The sequence below is a fragment of the Hyla sarda genome, chromosome 10 (assembly GCF_029499605.1).
Source record: "Hyla sarda isolate aHylSar1 chromosome 10, aHylSar1.hap1, whole genome shotgun sequence".
NCBI lineage: Eukaryota > Metazoa > Chordata > Amphibia > Anura > Hylidae > Hyla > Hyla sarda.
Window position 1 is genome coordinate 115,293,407 of NC_079198.1, and position 10,412 is coordinate 115,303,818.

The window sequence follows — 10,412 nt, forward strand, 5'->3', positions numbered from 1 at the left end:
GTTGATGCCTCCTCAGTGGGAGCTGGAGCTGTTCTTCTACAAAAAAATTCTTCCGGGCATGCTGTCACTTGTGGTTTTTTCTCTAGGACCTTCTCTCCAGCGGAGAGGAACTACTCCATCGGGGATCGAGAGCTTCTAGCCATTAAATTAGCACTTGAGGAATGGAGGCATCTGCTGGAGGGATCAAGTTCTCCTGTTATTATCTACACCGACCACAAGAACCTCTCCTACCTCCAGTCTGCCCAACGGCTGAATCCTCGCCAGGCCCGGTGGTCTCTGTTCTTTGCCCGATTTAATTTTGAGATTCACTTTCGTCCTGCCGATAAGAACATTAGGGCCGATGCTCTCTCTCGTTCCTCGGATGCCTCAGAAGTTGATCTCCCTCCGCAACACATCATTCCACCTGACTGCCTGATCTCCACTTCTCCTGCCTCCATCAGGCAGACTCCTCCAGGGAAGACCTTTGTTTCTCCACGCCAACGCCTCGGAATCCTCAAATGGGGTCACTCCTCCCATCTCGCAGGTCATGCGGGCATCAAGAAATCTGTGCAACTCATCTCCCGCTTCTATTGGTGGCCGACTCTGGAGACGGATGTTGGGGACTTTGTGCGAGCCTGCACTATCTGTGCCCGGGATAAGACTCCTCGCCAGAAGCCCGCTGGTTTTCTTCATCCTCTGCCTGTCCCCGAACAGCCTTGGTCTCTGATTGGTATGGATTTTATTACTGATTTACCCCCTTCCCGTGGCAACACTGTTATTTGGGTGGTCGTTGATCGATTCTCCAAAATGGCACATTTCATCCCTCTTCCTGGTCTTCCTTCTGCGCCTCAGTTGGCTAAACAATTTTTTGTACACATTTTTCGTCTTCACGGGTTGCCTACGCAGATTGTCTCGGATAGAGGTGTCCAATTCGTGTCTAAATTCTGGAGGGCTCTCTGTAAACAACTCAAGATTAAATTAAATTTTTCCTCTGCATATCATCCCCAGTCCAATGGACAAGTAGAAAGAATTAACCAGATCTTGGGTGATTATTTGCGACATTTTGTTTCCTCCCGCCAGGATGACTGGGCAGATCTCCTTCCATGGGCCGAATTCTCGTATAACTTCAGGGTCTCTGAATCTTCCTCCAAATCCCCATTTTTCGTGGTGTACGGCCGTCACCCTCTTCCCCCCCTCCCTACCCCCTTGCCCTCTGGTCTGCCCGCTGTGGATGAAATTTCTCGTGACCTTTCCATTATATGGAGAGAGACCCAAAATTCTCTCTTACAGGCTTCTTCACGCATGAAGAGGTTCGCGGATAAGAAAAGAAGAGCTCCCCCCGTTTTTTCCCCTGGAGACAAGGTATGGCTCTCCGCTAAATATGTCCGCTTCCGTGTCCCTAGCTACAAGTTGGGACCACGCTATCTTGGTCCTTTCAAAATTTTGTGTCAAATTAATCCTGTCTCTTATAAACTTCTTCTTCCTCCTTCTCTTCGTATCCCTAATGCCTTTCACGTCTCTCTTCTCAAACCACTCATCCTCAACCGTTTTTCTCCCAAATCTGTTCCTCCCACTCCTGTTTCCGGCTCCTCGGACGTCTTCTCGGTCAAGGAAATTTTGGCTGCCAAAAAGGTCAGAGGGAAAAATTTTTTTTTAGTAGACTGGGAGGGTTGTGGTCCTGAAGAGAGATCCTGGGAACCTGAGGACAACATCCTTGACAAAAGTCTGCTCCTCAGGTTCTCAGGCTCCAAGAAGAGGGGGAGACCCAAGGGGGGGGGTACTGTTACGCCGAGCGCTCCGGGTCCCCGCTCCTCCCCGGAGCGCTCGCTTCACTCTCTCCGCTGCAGCGCTCCGGTCACGTCCTCTGACCCGGGGCGCTGCGATCCCGCTGCCAGCCGGGATGCGATTCGCGATGCGGGTAGCGCCCGCTCGCGATGCGCACCCCGGCTCCCCTACCTGACTCGCTCCCCGTCTGTTCTGTCCCGGCGCGCGCGGCCTCGCTCCCTAGGGCGCGCGCGCGCCGGGTCTCTGCGATTTAAAGGGCCACTGCGCCGCTGATTGGCGCAGTGGTTCCAATTAGGGTAATCACCTGTGCACTTCCCTATATTACCTCACTTCCCTTGCACTCCCTTGCCGGATCTTGTTGCCTTAGTGCCAGTGAAAGCGTTCCTTGTGTGTTCCTTGCCTGTGTTTCCAGACCTTCTGCCGTTGCCCCTGACTACGATCCTTGCTGCCTGCCCCGACCTTCTGCTACGTCCGACCTTGCTTCTGCCTACTCCCTTGTACCGCGCCTATCTTCAGCAGCCAGAGAGGTGAGCCGTTGCTAGTGGATACGACCTGGTCACTACCGCCGCAGCAAGACCATCCCGCTTTGCGGCGGGCTCTGGTGAAAACCAGTAGTGGCTTAGAACCGGTCCACTAGCACGGTCCACGCCAATCCCTCTCTGGCACAGAGGATCCACTACCTGCCAGCCGGCATCGTGACACTCTCACTATGGCACATTCTATTACATTCACAGACTGCAAACCTGTAGAGACCTAATCCTCATCTCTTTGTGTTCTCTTTCACTTTTTGTATTTTCATATTTATATGTGTCATTTTTTTTCAATGTACAATAGGGAGATCCCCGAGGAGGATAGTGATCTCCCAAAAAAGAAAAAGAAAGTTACGTAAGTACAGAGAACCCACATCCTTACAGTACAGAAAGAATTAATGGAAATGACTCAAAGGGGTACTTCCCCGCCAGACATGTTATCCGTATCCAAATGACTGGGGTGCTGTGGCGAAGAATGCGGAGGTCGCCTGCGGCTTGACCCCCGTGATCTCTTTCGCAGCACCCCAGTCATCTGGTGCACGCAGCGAACGACACTCGGTGACGGATGACTGCCACTCCCGCTCCATTCATGTCTATGGGAGGAGGAGTGTCGACTCTCATGGCCACTTCCATAGACATGAATGGAGGGGACTTGGTGTGATGTCACGATCATGGAAGCCCCAGCCCCGGAGATTGCCGGACCCCCCAAAATCAGACATGTTATCCCCTATCAGGGGATAACATGTCTAGCGGCGGAGTACCCCTTTAATGTATACCAGGAAAAAGAATACTAATGCAATGATGTATGTCCATAACAAAAAAAAAAAAAAAAAAAAAAAACAAGAATGAGGCTTTGGAATATGGACAGAATTGGGTTAACACCCGATGCTTTAAAACCTATAGACATGTTCTAGAGACAAGTTTCAATCAGGTTCTGAGTGTTCAGACCTTGACCAATTGTTGGAACAAGCGGGAGAAAATCGCAGCTGCCTGAGACAATCCCATAGACTTACATTATAAATTTGTCTTGCTTAGCGCTCTCTACTTGTTACACCAAGAACATTTACACATTAGTTTATTTTGTTAATCTAGGACAGTGATCTATAAATTTTAGCCCTTCAAATGTTGCAAAACTACAACTCCCAGCATGCCCAGACAGCTAACGGCTGTCTGGGCATTCCAGGAGTTGTAGTTTTACAACATCTGCAGGGCCACAATCTGGAGACCACTGATCTATGACAAGCCATCACTTTGAGATTGGTGAGATTATGGCCTCCAAGCAAGATGGCAATTCTAGCAATATTCATAATTAATCAGAACATATACATAATTAGAAAGCCTAGACTATAACAGGGAGGAGGTGATGTAGGATGTCGGGGCGGGGTTAGAGGTGATGACATCACTCAGGTGGTTGGGCTAAAGCTCAGGTCAAGGCACACCTTCTGAGACACCAGAGGATGAGGCATTGTCTGTGGTGAGCAGCCGGGGATCTGGGGACAACACCACTCAGAAAATAAAAGGACTACACAATTTCCTGTCAGGGGTGAATCATGCAGAAGCAGACTGAAGCCAGTACAATTTGTTATAACACTAAATTTGTAAGTTTTATATCTTGGGTTTAGTCATATAACTGTTATAGGACACAATATATTGATATATTTTGGATTCTTATTGATCGATTCATTCTGTCACTAACAGGACTGATGCATACCCCACTGAGGACGGACCCCAAGAGGAGGGACCTAATTATGACGGGCCTAATGGTGAAGGACCCAAGGATGATGGCCCTAATGATGACGGCCCCAATGATGAAGGGCCAGATAAAAGGCATGTATTATAAACCATTGTATAAATGTCTTCAATGAGTCATAATACTTGGCCTCATGTATAGAAAGTGTTCCGGATGAAACCTTCGTGGCCATAGCAGCCGATCCAAATCCACGTGTCATTGTTCCTGCAGAATTTATAGACCCTAGGGTGCGTTCACACGTGTGTATTTTCTCATGTAAATCTGCTTCAGTATTGACTTCAGAGGGTAGCAAAATCTGCTATAGCAAATCCACAGCGGAAAATATGCCCATGTGAATATATACGCTAAAAACCGATTCTGTAGTTACTATGGACAACAAAGGGTGTTATTCTCAGAGGCAGCTTTATACTTGAGGTTATTCTGTGGCCCCTGAGGGTAATATTTCTCATGTTTCTTCTTGTCTCTTCTCCTACAGATGGCTATCCAGAGTCCAGGAGGCTACTAGAGTCTTTAGGTGGGTAGGAGTCTTACTTTTAGACGTATATAAGGAAATATTCTCAATTGTATATAAAACACATCTTCCTATCTTGATATTTTAATCTGGATAAGATTTGTCCTTATGGACGACATTATCTGTGTGTTCCAAGTCATATGAAAGGAAAATGATATTAAAGGGATCTTCTGCTGGAAAACATCTCATCCCCCATCCAAAGGAGAGAGGATAAGATGTCTGATTGCGGGGGTTCCGCCGCTGAAGAGCCCTGCGATCTCGGGTCCGTCACCCATTCATCCAGTGCGAGAACTCTGCTCTATTCTGAATGACTGGGGACTATAGCCGCCATGCCCCCTCCATTCATGTCTATGGGAGGAGGCGTAATGGCTACATACTAGCCATCATGCACCCTCCCATAGACATGAATGTAGGGGGTGTGGCGTGACGTCACGTACACGGAAGCTCAAAGCTGGATCCCCAAAGGCGGGACCCCCACGACCAGACATCTTATCCCCTATCCTTTGGAAGGGGATAAGATGTTTTCTGGCGGAGTACCCTTTTATCTAAAGTTCTGTTTTTCTATTACAGGGATGACCATTATCCCAGGATGACATGGAGGCCCCGGATGCCTGATATAAGGTACGACTCCCTACATGCCCCACACTACAAATAGCCAAACCCCCCCCCCCCCATTATTGGCGTCCCTTTTCGTGCCCTGTTCCCTAGACAAAGTCTGAGGAATCACAAAAAAAGAATCCTCGTTGTATGAATATATTTTTTTTATTGCTGTCACATGACCACATGCTAATCTACATGCAATGTAGCTCCTGTTACATTCTATTAAACTAAACCGATGCACTTCGATATTAAATTAGTACTCCACGCCTAGACATCTTATCCCCTCTTCAAATGATAGGGATAAGATGCCTGATCACTAGGGGGGTCCGGCCACTGGGCACCCAAACCCAGCATTGGGAACATTTATGTTCAGAACGCCAGTTTCAGGAGGCTGTGGTGGTGACGTCAAGCCCACTCCATTCATGTATATGGGAGGGGGTGTGACTGCTGTCCCCCCGTGACGTAAAACCACGGCCACCTGAAACCGGCGTTCTGAACATAAATGTTCAGAATGCCAAGGTGGCGGGCTGGAGATCGCGGGGGTCCATGCTTTGGATAGGGGATAAGATGTCTAGGGGCGGAGTACTCCTTCAAATACAACATTTTATATCCTCTCACTATGGCACATTCTATTACACTCACAGACTGCAAACCTGTAGAGACCTAATCCTGATCTCTTTGTGTTCTCTTTCACTTTTTGTATTTACATATTTATATGTGTCAATTTTTTTCAATGCACAATAGGGAGATTCCCGAGGAGGATAGTGATCTCCCAAAAAAGAAAAAGAAAGTTACGTAAGTACAGAGAACCCACATCCTTACAGTACAGAAAGAATTAATGGAAATGACTCAAAGGGGTACTTCCCCGCCAGACATGTTATCCGTATCCAAATGACTGGGGTGCTGTGGCGAAGAATGCGGAGGTAGCCTGCGGCTTGACCCCCGTGATCTCTTTCGCAGCACCCCAGTCATCTGGTGCAGGCAGCGAACGCCACTTGGTGACGGATGACTGCCACTCCCGCTCCATTCATGTCTATGGGAGGAGGAGTGTCGACTCTCATGGCCACTTCCATACACATGAATGGAGGGGACTTGGTGTGATGTCACGATCATGGAAGCCCCAGCCCCGGAGATTGCCGGACCCCCCAAAATCAGACATGTTATCCCCTATCAGGGGATAACATGTCTAGCGGCGGAGTACCCCTTTAATGTATACCAGGAAAAAGAATACTAATGCAATGATGTATGTCCATAAAAAAAAAAAAAAAAAAAAAACAAGAATGAGGCTTTGAAATATGGACAGAATTGGGTTAACACCTGACGCTATAAAACTTTTAGACATGTTCTAGAGACAAGTTTCAATAAGGTTCTGAGTGTTCAGACCTTGACCAATTGTTGGAACAAGCGGGAGAAAAGCGCAGCTGCCTGAGACAATCCCATAGACTTACATTATAAATTTGTATTGCTTAGCGCTCTCTACTTGTTACACCAAGAACATTTACACATTAGTTTATTTTGTTAATCTAGGACAGTGATCTATAAATTGCAGCACTTCAAATGTTGCAAAACTACAACTCCCAGCATGCCCAGACAGCCAACGGCTGTCTGGGCATTCCAGGAGTTGTAGTTTTACAACATCTGCAGGGCCACAATCTGGAGACCACTGATCTATGACAAGCCATCACTTTGAGATTGGTGAGATTATGGCCTCCAAGCAAGATGGCAATTCTAGCAATATTCATAATTAATCAGAACATATACATAATTAGATAGACTAGCCTATAACAGGGAGGAGGTGATGTAGAATGAAGGGGCGGGGTTAGAGGTGATGACATCACTCAGGAGGTTGGGCTGGAGCTCAGGTCAAGGCACACCTTCTGAGGCACCAGAGGATGAGGCGTTGTCTGTGGGGAGCAGCCGGGGATCTGGGGACAACACCACTCAGAAAATAAAAGGACTACACAATTTCCTGTCAGGGGTGAATGATGCAGAAGCAGGCTGAAGCCAGTATAATTTGTGATAACACTAAATTTGTAAGTTTTATATCTTGGGTTTAGTAATATAACTGTTATAGGACACAATATATTGATATATTTTGGATTCTTATTGATCGATTCATTCTGTCACTAACAGGACTGATGCATACCCCACTGAAGACGGACCCCAAGAGGAGGGACCTAATTATGACGGGCCTAATGGTGAAGGACCCAAGGATGATGGCCCTAATGATGACGGCCCCAATGATGAAGGGCCAGATAAAAGGCATGTACTGTATACCATTGTATAAATGTCTTCAATGACTCATAATACTTGGCCTCATGTATAGAAAGTGTTCCGGATGAAACCTTCGTGGCCATAGCAGCCGATCCGAATCCACGTGTCATTGTTCCTGCAGAATTTATAGACCTTAGGGTGCGTTCACACGTGTGTATTTTCTCATGTAAATCTGCTTCAGCATTGACTTCAGAGGGTAGCAAAATCTGCTATAGCAAATCCACAGCGGAAAATATGCACATGTAAATATATACGCTAAAAACTGATTCTGTAGTTACTATGGACAACAAAGGGTGTTATTCTCAGAGGCAGCTTTATACTTGAGCTTACTCTATGGCCCCTAAGGGGAATATTTCTTATGTTTCTTCTTGTCACTTCTCCTACAGATTGCTATCCAGGGTTCATGTGGCTCAGCGGTTCGTCAGGTGGGTAGGAGTCTTTCTTGCAGGAGCCTCCAAGCAAGATGGCTATTCTAGCAATATTCATAATTAATCAGAACATATACATAATTAGATAGACTAGCCTATAACAGGGAGGAGATGATGTAGGATGTAGGGGCAGGGTCAGAGGTGATGACATCACTCAGGAGGTTGGGCTGGAGCTCAGGTCAAGGCACACCTTCTGAGACACCAGAGGATGAGGCGTTGTCTGTGGGAAGGAGCCAGGGATCTTGGGACAACACCACTCAGAAAATAAAAGGACTACACAATTTCCTGTCAGGGGTGAATGATGCAGAAGCAGGCTGAAGCCAGTACAATTTGTGATAACACTAAATTTGTAAGTTTTATATATTGGGTTTAGTAATATAACTGTTATAGGACACAATATATTGATATATTTTGGATTCTTATTGATCTATTCATTCTTTAACTAACAGGACTGATTCATACCCCATTGAGGACGGACCCCATGAGGAGGGACCAAATAATGACGGCCCCAATGATGAAGGGCCAGATATAAGGCATGTATTGTATACCATTGTATAAATGTCTTCAATGAGTCATAATACTTGGCCTCATGTATCCAAAGTGTTCTGGATGAAACCTTCGTGGCCATAGCAGCCGATCCGAATCCACGTGTCATTGTTCCTGCAGAATTTATAGATCTTAGGGTGCGTTCACACATGTATATTTTCTGATGTAAATCTGCTTCAGTATTGACTTCAGAGGGTAGCAAAATCTGCTATAGCAAATCCACAATGGAAAATATGCACATGTGAATATACGCTAGAAACTGATTCTGTAGTTACTATGGACAACAAAGGGCGTTATTCTCAGAGGCAGCTTTATACTTGAGGTTATTCTGTGGCCCCTGAGGGGAATATTTCTTATGTTTCTTTTTGTCTCTTCTCCTACAAATGGCTATCCAGGGTACAGGAGGCTCCGAGAGTCTTTAGGTGGGTAGGAGTCTTCCTTGTAGACGTATATAAGGAAATATTCTCAATTGTATATAAAACACATTATCCTATCTTGATATTTTAATCTGGACAAGATTTGTCCTTATGGACGACATTATCTGTGTTTTCCAAGTCATATGAAAGGAAAATGATATTAAAGGGATCTTCTGCTGGAAAACATCTTATCCCCCCATCCAAAGGAGAGAGGATAGGATGTCTGATTGCGGGGGTCCAGCCGCTGGTGACCCCTGTGATCTCCGGTGCGGCACCCCAGTCATCTGGTGCGAGAACTCTGCTCTGTTCTGGATGACTGGGGACTACAGCCGCCATGCCCCCTCCATTCATGTCTATGGGAGGAGGCATAATGGCTACGTACTAGCCGTCATGCACCCTCCCATGGACATGAATGTAAGGGGCGTGTTGGGATGTACGCGGAAGCTCAAAGCTGGGTCCCCAAAGGCGGGACCCCCATGACCAAATATTTTATCCCCTATCCTTTGGAAGGGGATAAGATGTTTTCTGGCGGAGTACCCTTTTAACTAAAGTTCTGTTTTTCTATTACAGGGACGACCATTATCCCAGGATGACATGGAGGCCCCGGATGCCTGACATAAGGTACGACTCCCTACATGCCCCATACTACAAATAGCCCCTCGCCCCATTAATGGTGCCCCTTTTTATGCCAATGAGGTGGGGGAAAAAACTAATTCCCTTTCCCTGTTCACTAGACAAAGTCTGACCAATCACAAAAGAAGAATCCTGATTGTATGAATATATTTTTTCATTGCTGTCACATGACCATATGCTAATCTACATGCAATGTAGCTACTGTTACACTCTATTAAACTAAACCGATGCACTTCGATATTAAATTAGCACTCTGCCCCAGACATCTTATCCCCTCTTCAAAGGATAGGGGATAAGATGTCTGATCATGAGAGGGTCTGGCCACTGGGACCCCCCTGCGATCTCCAGCCCACTACCCCAGCATTGGGAACATAAATTACCTGAATTTGTACTGAATTTGTACTGCTGTTGATATAATATATATTTTGCTTGCAGAGCATTGCCTAGACTTGGTGCAGTTATATCCTGGACTGTATTTACTGACAGCAAATATCTTAAAAATTTGGAATTGAATGATTTTAGAAAGTTATTGAACTTTATTAAGTGATTAAAGGGAATCTTTCCGAGCCCCTAACCCCTATAATTCCTCCCCAGTACCTTGGACATGTATAGCAAAGCGTCCAGATGGTGTGCGCTACATCTACAAGGTGCTGGGTCTGGCTTATAGGGCTAAGTGGGCCAGACAGGTTCCCTATAAGCTTCCTCAGGAGTCTCAGTGCTGATGCTAAACAGTTGTATTTGTGGTTCAATGTTCTTGGAAACCCTTCATTGAAAATCATAATAACATCTGGCCTTTATATAGTTATATGTTAGATAATGTATGTTCTATATATTATAGGGAGGAGACATCAGAAGAGCTTGAGGATTATAAAAAGAAGGATAAAAGTCTTAGAAAGAGGGCAGTGTCAATGTAAGTAGAGAGATCGAGTATTGTAACACTACAGATCACACAATGGTGTA